At 36.0% G+C, this 11,172-nt stretch overlaps 1 long non-coding RNA gene across 1 annotated transcript; it reads right to left on the reverse strand.

Annotated features, from left to right (window-relative positions):
* Nucleotides 1-2,782: 2,782 nt before the first annotated feature.
* Nucleotides 2,783-9,519, reverse strand: LOC122237751. The gene is made up of 2 exons (XR_006216376.1): nt 9,482-9,519; nt 2,783-2,982 (listed from the first exon to the last, which is right to left on the reverse strand). It is a non-coding gene; the product is annotated as an uncharacterized LOC122237751 (long non-coding RNA).
* Between the last annotated feature and the right edge of the window lie 1,653 nt (nt 9,520-11,172).

Genomic DNA, 11,172 nt, shown 5'->3' on the forward strand with positions numbered 1-11,172 from the left:
AGAAGCTCTACTAATTTTCCTTTCTTTGTGGTGTTCTGGAATGTATCTGCTAACCTGATGCCTGATCCAGAGTAACCTCAAACTTACAACAGCCCCAAGACCAGGCTAGAGCCATAAAACTTTGGGGTAAGACTTGAAATGTCGCTTGCTAAAACATAGTAAACATCACTGGGCTTAATTACAGTGAGGCTAGCTTAGGGCCTGTAATAAGTAAATAACAATACATGTGACTCATAAACTGCCAATAAATTAGAAAATATGCTAAAATTCCAGAACAAAAGATGCATCATAACACTACAAAATCAAAATTACTTCCATTTTAAGTAAGAATGACAATTTGTAATCTCAGAGGTACTGGAGATTAGGGGGGAAAGCCAACAGGAAACCAAGGTATTCTCATGAACTTCAGAAAATGAGAGATCAGAGATGTTAGGTATATTTGAGAGTGCTTCATGAACAAAATAATTAAATTGGCTATATTTTTGCTTCTTTTTATTGCCCTGAGAAATCACCCCCTCTCAAGCATGAAAATGTTTATTATAAATAAAATATATTATTAAGCTTATGTATATATTTTCACCTGGCTTCCTAGGAAAATGATTTGAGAACTAGATGAAATGAAAAGAAAAAATTAAAGAAAATACAACAAAAAAGGACTTATGAGGGCTCACTAAGAAGATAAAAGAATGCCAAAACAGAGACAGGGAAAATAGAATAGTAGTACATATAATTGTTTACTGTAATTAGTAACCATCTATTGAAGAGCTACGAAGCACCAAATATTGGATTAGACTCCAAAAATGAAATAATGAAAATATATACTTTGTAAAGTAATAATATTGGCATCTTATGTTTAGGATGTCCTGGGTTTGATTGGGGCAAGAAATATAAAAATAATTGCAATGCAACATGGTAAATTCTATAATCTAGGAGAACACAATCTAAAGTCAAGTGTGAGAAAAGACTAAAACAGAATAGTAAGCAGTTTGATAGCTGCCATTGTTTTTATTTTTTCAGTATTTCTTCTCCCTCCTTTTTCTGGTGACAACCCCCCCCCCCCCCAGCTCCTGCCCTTTTTTCTGGTAAAAACTATTACATGTGATTCTTTGGAGCCATAGGGACATTCCTGTGACCTAGTTCTGGCTCTGTGGAGCCTGGACCAGAGTAGTTTGTTCTAAATATCATGTGATCCAAGTCAAACAAATATGCCTTTTGTGGACTTTTCTTTAAGGAGTATTTGGAGAGATTATCCCTCCACTGTGGTTAATAAGTTTGAAAGATATGAATGCAGGCTTTCTGGTAGCCAGTTTACAAACCACCGGAACAGAAGAGATAACAAAAGATATAGAATCTGAAGGAGACCCAGGATCTAGCCACCCCTCCCACTTGCAAGTAAAGATAATTCTGAATTATACAGAGGATGTAAAAAATGTTACAATTGGTATATACATTTGAGATACACATTTTATACATTAGAAAAAGAAAAATCATCTTGAATTACAATCTTGAATATTTATAAAGGAATAATAAGATCATAATTTCTTCATGCAAAAGCAGACTTGTCTAACAAATGTTGATTATTTTTGCCTTCTTGATTATCTTAGATGTAAAATAGCTCAGAAACATGGAAGAGAAAAGCAAGTTTATGAGATATTAGATTATAGGACTTTGGAGATGATTCAAACAACATAATGGATTGTGTTGCATTCTGAGATCATGAATTGGGCAGGAAGACAAAAATACACACAGGAAATGAGGTGGATTAGTGAGTAAGGAAAGAGAATCTAATTTAAAACTGATTGTAAAATTTACTTATTAACAATTTAAGACACTACACATTCACTTATAAGTGTATCTTAATAGACTACAAAATGAAAGAGAATTTATGAAGTGTTTAGCTCACAGCATAAAGCTGCTGGAGTTGACAAGTTCATTTTTAATATTTGATTTGAAAATCATGGGCACAGCAGTAGCAAGTTAAGATGCAAATTAAATTTTTCAGGAAACAGGAGAGATGCACATTTTAATTGAATTTCCCATGAATAAAAGGTTATAAAGTCCCCACTGGAGGGAAAGCATCATTGTTTCACAGCCTGAATTTTACTTTGGTTCGGGAGGAAGTCTTAATGTTCTTCTCTCTCTCTCCCTCTTTTTTTTTTTTTTTTTTTTTTTTTTTGTTCTCCAGTTTGCATTAAGAATGCCCCCTGCTGTCTCAGGGTATTGTCAGAAGAACTAGCAGGACATAAGTTTTATTTTAAAAGCAGTCAGTTAGTGACAAAGGAGGCTAAGTAAATGAGTTCCAAGTGATGGGATAGAAAGTGAATACCTTTGTAAAAGCAGTTCGCTCAAGGACACCGGCCCAGGTAACTGGGTTTGGGTTTGCATAGAAATGCAGTGTGCAAATGTTTGTTGTTGTTGTTTTTTTTTTTTTCTGAGAGATCTCAGGGAGCCTAAACTAAACTTTAAATCCCTTGTTTCTTGACCGGCCAAAAGTAACTAGCCTTTTCTCCTGACATACATGCAGCTCTTCACAGCTTCATATTCAACCTTAAGACAAATAAAGAAGGTAAAAAAAAAAATGCTATTCCCAGTTCTATTAATGTTTTAATGAACTACCATATTCTCTCCATAAAAGACCTAGAGGCTCTTGTGTTACAGGCTCTCATTTGATTTCTGATGCTGTGTCTATTATCACAGTAAACATACAGATGCATAAGTTTGTTAAGAAAAGAGCAGTAGAAGGGGGAAAAAAAGGCATCAGGGATTAAATTTTGAAAAGGAACAGATTGCCATGCTTTTTTATTGATGACAGTGATGAGATTTCAGAGTTAATGTCCCAAAGCAATGTCAACAGAGCAGCCCACAGGATAGGAGACGGGCGTGGGGGTGGGGGGGTGGCTTTGGTCCAGGGCGCAGGGCTGTCATGTTGCATCTGTGTGAAGTCAGTCCAGGTCCTTGCAAAGCTGGTCACTACAGTGGCAGCTGGAACAAGAAATAAGTGAGGCTGAGAGACTCTGAAGCAATGCAGAAGAGATGTCTGATACACAGTGACTGATGGAAAATTCAGATCCAAATTCGTAGGTAACCAGTGCGGAGAAATATGCCACGCATTTTGTATATTAACTCCATCTGTTTTTAATTTATTTTTTTGTACCTTTGCACAAACTTGCTCAATTTTTTGTTTGTCCTTGAGGCAAGCAGTGGTCTGCAACTAAAACTAGACGTATAACACCAAGAAAGGAAAGGAAAGAAAAACACTACTGATAAATACTATAGTGTATATAGTATGTAAAGGGCAGGCAAAATTCAGTGTTGTATATGGTAAACAAAGAGAAAATTTTACATTTTGATATATTTGAGATATTTGGAATTCTCCCCACACAAACTTCTGGCATCAGGAGCTTCCTTCCCCTCTTATAGTCAAGGATATTTAATATACTGAAAATACCTTTCAGCTTTTACCTTTATATTTCTATTTTAGAAACTGAATCATTTTACTACTTGTGAAATATTATTGAAGTTTTTATTATATGTGTATATGAGGATATGAGTATAAAACTTACGGATATAAATAACATATCCACAGGGAAGGAGATTACATAAACTTTATTCCTTACTACTCTGATAAAACATGAAGTTGATGTTTGTATCATTTATTCTAATTGGCCTAGTGCATATCTTAATGTATTACATTAAATAGAAAACCAGTTGCACTTAAATAATGGAACTGTCCTCATTAACAATGATCCAGAGAAGAAACTACATTTCAATTAGTTCTGCAGTTATTCCTAGGAAATGTAAGCTATTGCTGTGTGGGATTTTTTGCATATTTAAATATTTATGATTGGTTTATAAATATTTATACTACAATAATTCTGTGGATTAAAAGTAAATGAAAACCTACTATAAATGGATACTAGGATTGACAATTAAGTGAATGGATGGTGGGTGGTAGGTGCCAGGTTTCTTGCTGTTGTAGTAGAAGGTAACAGATAAGCAAGGAGAAAGGCCTAGAATGATCCATGTAGTACTGTATTAGAGTTGGACACAGTAGAATGAACCTATTTAGCTGAACATAGATTCAAATTGTTACATATGGAAATATGTATAGGTATGTGTCTATACATAGGATAGTATATACACACGTTGTGTCCTTTCTCCCTCAGCTAGAAGCAACTCACTAGCACTGAGCACAACTGGTGACCTATCCTGGTTGCTAAAAGCATTCTCAAGGAAAGGATCCAGGGCTCCTGGAGTTCTTGGAGAAAGGGTTGATAATCACACTGGGGCAAGAATTGTACAAGATGAGACTGGAGCATTTTGTGGTGTCAGACAGTGTAAGGAAATGCTAATTTCTTTAAAGTTTGTTTAATGTTTATTTTTTTTATTTTGAGAGAGAGAAAGAGAGAGAGAGGGAGAGAGCATGAGTGGGGGAGGGGCAGAGAGAGAGAGAAAGAAAATCCCAAGCAGGCTCCATGCTGCCAGTGTGGAGCCCAATGCAGGGCTTGAACCTGGGAACTGTGAGATCATAATCTGAGCTGAAATCAAGAGTCAGATGCTTAACCGACCTAGCCATCCAGGCACCCAAGGAAGAAATGCTAATTTTTTTTAATAAAAAGCAAAACCTTTGATGGGAGTATGTTAAAGGGACATAGGAGTCAAATGAAAAAGCTTCAAATGGCAAAAGCTGAGCAACAAAACACAGTCGTATTCGATTCTAACCCTAAGTACAAAGTAGGTATCCATGAGTTCCATACTAATATAAATAAATAAGACTATAGTTCCACACTTTAAGTGTTATGGGTTGAATTGTGTCCCCAAAACTTCGTATGGTAAGGTGCTAGCTCCCAATACCTCAGAATTTGACTTTATTTGGGAGTAGAGTCATTGTAAATGTAATTAAGATGAGATTCTACTGGAGTAAGGTGGGCTTCTAATCTAACATGACTAGTGTCCTTTCAAAATCAGGAAAATTGGACAAGATACAAACACAGTGAGAAAACAAAGTGAACATGAAGGAAGACATGTGGACAATAATCATAGAGCAAATTTTCCTTCATCACCCTCAAAGGAGGACACCTTGCTGACTCCTTAATCTTGGACTTTCTTGCCTCCAGAACTTTGAAACATTATATTTCTGATATTTAAGCCAACCAGTTAGTGGTAGTGTGTTATAACAGCCCTAGCAACCTAATACAGTGACTTCCATTCAAAGTGTAAGAGTATGGAAAGAGAAAAAAAGTAACTTTACAGTGGAGAACCCTGACAAACACTGTCTCAGCCAGGTGATGAGGGTTGCCATCAACAGTTTTAAGTCACACTGATCATATTTACCCTTAATATGATGTGATGAAAAGTGCACTTAGTCATCCTCACAAAATCCTATAACCCCACTCTACTCCTAAGAAAAATGTCAGACAAGTCCCAATTAGGGACATTCTACAAAATACCTACGGGCGCCTGGATGGCTAAGTCTGTTGGCCACCAACTTCGGCTCAGGTTATGATCTCACAGCTCCTGAATTCGAGCCTTGCATCGGGCTCTGTGCTGACAGCTCAGAGCCTGGAACCTTCTTCAGATTCTGTGTCCCTCTCTCTGCCCTCCCCTGCTCACATTCTGTCTCTCTCTCTCTCTCTCTCTCTCTCTCAAAAGCAAATAAACATTAAAGAAAAAAATTAAAAACAAAAAAACCCCCAAAAACCTAACCAGTATTTTCCCAGATTATCAAAGTCATCAAAATCAGGGAAAGGTGGAGGGACTGTCAAAGCCAAGAGGAGCCTGAGCAGACACGATGACTAAATATAATGTGGTGTTCTGAATGGAATCCAAGAACAAAAAAAGGGCATCAGGTTGAAAGTAAGGAAGTTTGAATAACTTATGCACTTTAGTTAATAATATATCAATATGAATTATAACAAGTCTATCATATAAGATGTTGATAATAGGGAAAAGCTGGGTATGGGTTATATAAGAAATCTCTGTATTCTCAACTTTTATATAAATCCAAAACTGTTCAAAAATAAAATGTTTATTTAAAAAATAAATGAAAGAAATGGATCAGTCTCGCATCTGGTAACATCCTTAAAATGCATAAAACAAAGTAATGTGAAATACAGGTATATTTTACATGAAATTCAGTTCGCAATAATTCCCAACATGGTTATAAAAGCTAAAATGCACATTAAATAAAAAATAGTGTGATCATAAATTATTGACATAAATTGTTCAGTTCAGTGATGCAGAATGTATATTTCAAGCACAATCTCCAACAGTTTTTTAATCCTTTCAAAACTATACCTAATAAATTGTTTTCCCTGTCAGTTTATGAGGAATCATAATATTCTTTGATGTATTATTCTCAGACAGTCACATAAACAACTTGTGGTTCATTTCAGTTGAACAATTTTTTTTATGTTCTACAGTAATGACTTAAAGGAGCAGAGTCAAGATTTATCAGTAATCTTTTTATCTTTTGTATGATAAGCAAAATCAAACGTGTCTAGGGATTTGGGGCAGACTTGCTCTGTCATCCCTTTCCTTGTCAATTTCAAGTTATCACTTCTTAAAATGAACAGAAGTCAAGTACACCATTTGGAAAAACATCTGAGGCAATGAAATACTGAGTCGTGTGTGGCATATTAATTTTCCCAATAGGACAGCACTTCTTTTTTTCTTTCATTTTTAGCTTCTCCTCTATGTGTGGAGACATTAAGACTACTCTTGGGGCACTTGGATGGCTCAGTCGGTTAAGCATCTCCAACAGTTGATTTCAACTCAGGTCGTGATCTCATGGTTCATGAGATCAAGCCCTGCATCAGGCTGCACGCTGATGGTGTGGAGTCTGCTTGGGGTTTTCTCCCTCCTTCTCTCTTTGTCCCTCCCCCGCTTGTGCTTTCTCTCAAAATAAATAAACATTAAAAAAAAAAAAAAAAGATCTACTCTCTCTTAGCAACTTTCAAGTATATAATATAATCACTATGTTGTACGTTACATCCCCAAACCTTATTTATCTTATAAGTGAAAGTTCATATCCTCTCACCGACATTCTCTCCATTTCCTCCACTGCCAATCCTTGGCAACCACCATTCAACTCTCCATTTCTAAGTTCAGCTTTAATCCCCTGCTTTTTGTAAGTTCATGTTATGTCACTTCAGATTTACAAAAGACCTACATTAGTACCTGTTTTCACTAACTGCAAGAAATATGAAGAGGATTTTTGTTTTTACCAAAAAAAGTGAAAAGCAAAACCTGGGTTCAGTATTTGTTTTGCAGGGAGCCACACTGGGGGCTTGGCTGAGCAGTAAGAGGGATCCACCAAGCTCCTTCCTGGGAACCTCACTCAACATCTCAGCATCAAGCCACCATACATTTGAACTGTGTCTGTGAGCATCTGTGCTTTATCTCAGTTTATTTTGTGCATCTATTTGCAGGATTTATCTGAAGGTATCGGGAAAGCCTAAGAGAGATTATTTTTTAGGTCTGGGAATGCTCAAAATTTTTCCATATGAATTAATGATAATCACTTCTTCACTTTATGCTGCTTTAGTTTATGAATGTGTCATAAGAATACTCTACATTCAGATGGCAGGGGAAACCTATATAAGTAAGATCATGTAATATTTGTCTTTTGCTGTCTGCCTCATTTCACTTAGCATGATGCCCTCAAGACCCATCTGTGTTGTCACAAATGGCAGGATTTCCTTCTTTTTTAATGCTGAGTCGTATTCCATTATACACAAATGAACACACATACAAAATACACATACACACTACATTTTCTTTATCCATTCAGGTTGCTTTCATGTCTTGGCTACTGTGAACAAGGCTGTAGTGAATGGGGGTGGCACAGATATCTCTTCAAGATAGGGACAATAATTCTCAAAAAGAGATTATAAATACTTTTACTGAAAATTCTGTGGTAATAAATAATTGCCGTCTTCTTCCCACTTTATTCATAATCAGCGTTCTTTTTTTTTAAGTTTATTTATTTTGAGAGAGAGAGCGGTGTGAGCAGGGGAGGGGCAGAGAGAGAGAGGAGAGATTGAATCCCAAGTGGGTTCTATGCTGTCAGCACTGAACCCAAAGTGGGGCTGTATCTCACAAACCCTGAGATCATGGCCACCCAGGCGCCCCAGCATTCATTTCTTGTTGATGAATCAACCCAAGTTAAACCAGTGGAAGATGTGTCAATTTGAATGTTTTGGAATAAGAGAGTTATTATAGGAAGTAGACCTTAGACAATTGTTGGAAAATATAGATCCAGAAAAGGGGTTGGATCAGAGGTTGAGTCACCAACCAGTAAATCAGAGAAACTACGTACTACCAGTGATAGATTAGAACCATAAAAGGTGAGCTTGTGGAGAAGCCTATGAGAAGCCATTGCTTCTAAATAGCTATTGAATCAATGAGTCCACAGCCCAGTGCCTGGGGAGAGCCAAGGTCACTGTTGGCCCTGGCCAGGAGTCTGGAGACCTCATTGGATAAAGAGCAAGCACCTAAGTGAATGCCTGTCACCATATATGATTGGGAACAGACCTTCAGAGAATAATAGATGCTGCTTTATTTCTGCATTCCAAGTGCACATATGTCATTTTGATGAACTCTAATTTGAAAGAATATAAGGAAATATAGCTCCTAGCCTAATGAAGTTCACTACAGTAAATGTCATATGTATACTCTGTCCTTGTAAAAAATCAGATAAAGCTATGAAGTGTGTCTGTGCTTAAAATCTTAGTTTACTTATGTTCAGGATATTAGAACACATCTTTGGCTTTTTTTAAAGGTTTTGGATTCTAGTTAGTTAACATACAGTGTTATATTAGTTTCAGGTGTACCATATAGTAATTCAACAATTCCATACATTACCCTGTGCTCATTGTGACAAGTGCAGTCCTTAATCTTCATCATCTATTTAACCCTTCCCCCCACCTCCTTTCCCTGTGGTAACCATCAGTTTGTTCTTTATAATTAAGAGTCTGTTTTTTTTGTCTCTTTGTCTCTTATTTTTTTTCCTTTTGCTTATTTGTTTTGTTTCTTAAATTCCATATATGAGTGGAATCATATGGTATTTGTCTTACTCTGACTGACTTATTTTGCTTAGTATTGTACTCTCTAGCTCCATCCATGTTGTTTCAAATAGCAAGATTTTATTCTTTTTATGGCTTAATAATATTCCATTATATATATAAATATATAAAACTTCTTATCCATTCATCTATCAATGGATACTTGAGCTATTTCCATATCTTGGACATTGAAAATAATGCTGCTATAAACATAAAGGTGCATGTATCCCTTTTAATTAATGTTCTTGTATTCTCTGGGTAAACACTCAGTAGTGTGATTGATTGTTGGATCATAAGGTAGTTCTATTTTCAATTTTTTGAGGAATCTCCCTACTGTTTTCCAGAGTGGCTGCACCAATTTGCATTCCCACCAACAGTGTAAGAGGTTTCCCCTTTCTCCACATCTTTGTCAGTACCTCTTGTTTCTCGTGTTGTTGATTTTAGCCATTCTGACAGGTGCGAGGTAATATATCATTGTAGTTTCGATTTGCATTTTCCTGATGATAAGTGACGATGAGCATCTTTTCATGTGTCTGTTGGCCATCCAGATATCTTCTTTGGACAAAGATGGCACAAAGAAATCAGATGTTCCATGCTCGTGGATTGGAAGGACAAATATAGTTAAAATGTCTATATTACCTGAAGCAATCTACACATTTAATGCAATCTCTATCAAAACACCAATAGCATTTTTCACAGAACTAGAACGAACAATCCTAAAATTTGTGTGGAACTACAAAAGACCCCAAACTGCCAAAGAAAACTTGAAAAAGAAATGCAAAGCATCATATTCTGGATTTCAAGTCATATTACAAAGCTATAGTAATCAAAGCAATATGGTCCTGGCAAAAAAAAAAATAGACACATAGATCAATGAAATAGAATAGAAAATCCAGAAATAAACCCATAGTTATATGGTCAATTACTTTTTGACAAAGCAGTAAAGAATATCCTGTGGAAAAAAGAGAGTCCCTTCAACAAATGGTGTTGGGAAAACCAGACAGCAACATGCAGAAGAATGAAACTAGACCATTTTCTTATACCATACACAAAAATAAGCTCAAAATGGAGTAAAGGCCTAAATGTGAGGCAATAAAAATCCTAGAAAAGAACACAGCTAGCAATTTTCCTGACATTGGCTATAGCCAACTTCTTTCTAGGTACATCTCCTGGGGCAAGGAAGACAAAATAAAAAATAAATTATTAGGACTACATCAAAATAAAAAGCTTCTTGTTGGAATGAGCACTGGGTTTTATACGTAAGTGATGAATCACTAAATTCTATTCCTGAAACCATTACTACAGTATATGTTAACTAACTTGGATTTAAATTTAAATAAATAAATAAAGTTAGTAAATAAAAAAAATAAAAATAAATAAAAAGCTTCTGCAAAGTGAAGGAAACAATCAACAAAACTAAAAGGCAAACTATGGAATGGGAGAAGATATTTGAAAATGACATATCTGATTAAATATACATCCAAAATATATGCAAACTACATACACAAAATATGCAGTATATAAATATATAAAAATATCAACACTCAAAAAACAAATAATCCAATTTTAAAATGGGCAGAACACATAAACAGACATCTTTGGCCTTTTAAGTACCAGAATGCATCCTCTTTTAGACAACTGAATGGACCTAGATAATGTTATGTTTAGTGAGGACCATACACGTTGAGATCTCACAATACTGCCGTTTCATGAATGTTCTCATCAAAAAGGTAAGAAAGAAAATAAGAAACACTACTGGAGCTGCTATGACCATGTGAATGTCTGAGTGAAATCAGCAGATATACCTGTGGGCAAAATACTATTATGTAGTGGAAATGTCTATGGATAGATCAGAGGACACGAAGGCAAATTAGTAGCCTGCAGTTAGAAGTGGAGGGCCGAGGAAGTCCCAGAACACAAACTGGTATCGTCTGAGACAACATCAACAGTGTGTAAACGCTATGACTATGCTGATCATCATAGACTTCAGATAGGCTGTGACTGCAGCTTAGCTCCTTTGCTTCCTGGTTACTGGACCCTGATCAGTCCTGCTAAGCCTTACTTTTTTCATTCTAGAATTGTATAAAACTTGCCAAAAGAGAAACTA

The sequence above is a fragment of the Panthera tigris genome, chromosome B1 (genome assembly GCF_018350195.1).
Source record: "Panthera tigris isolate Pti1 chromosome B1, P.tigris_Pti1_mat1.1, whole genome shotgun sequence".
Classification (NCBI taxonomy): Eukaryota; Metazoa; Chordata; class Mammalia; order Carnivora; family Felidae; genus Panthera; species Panthera tigris.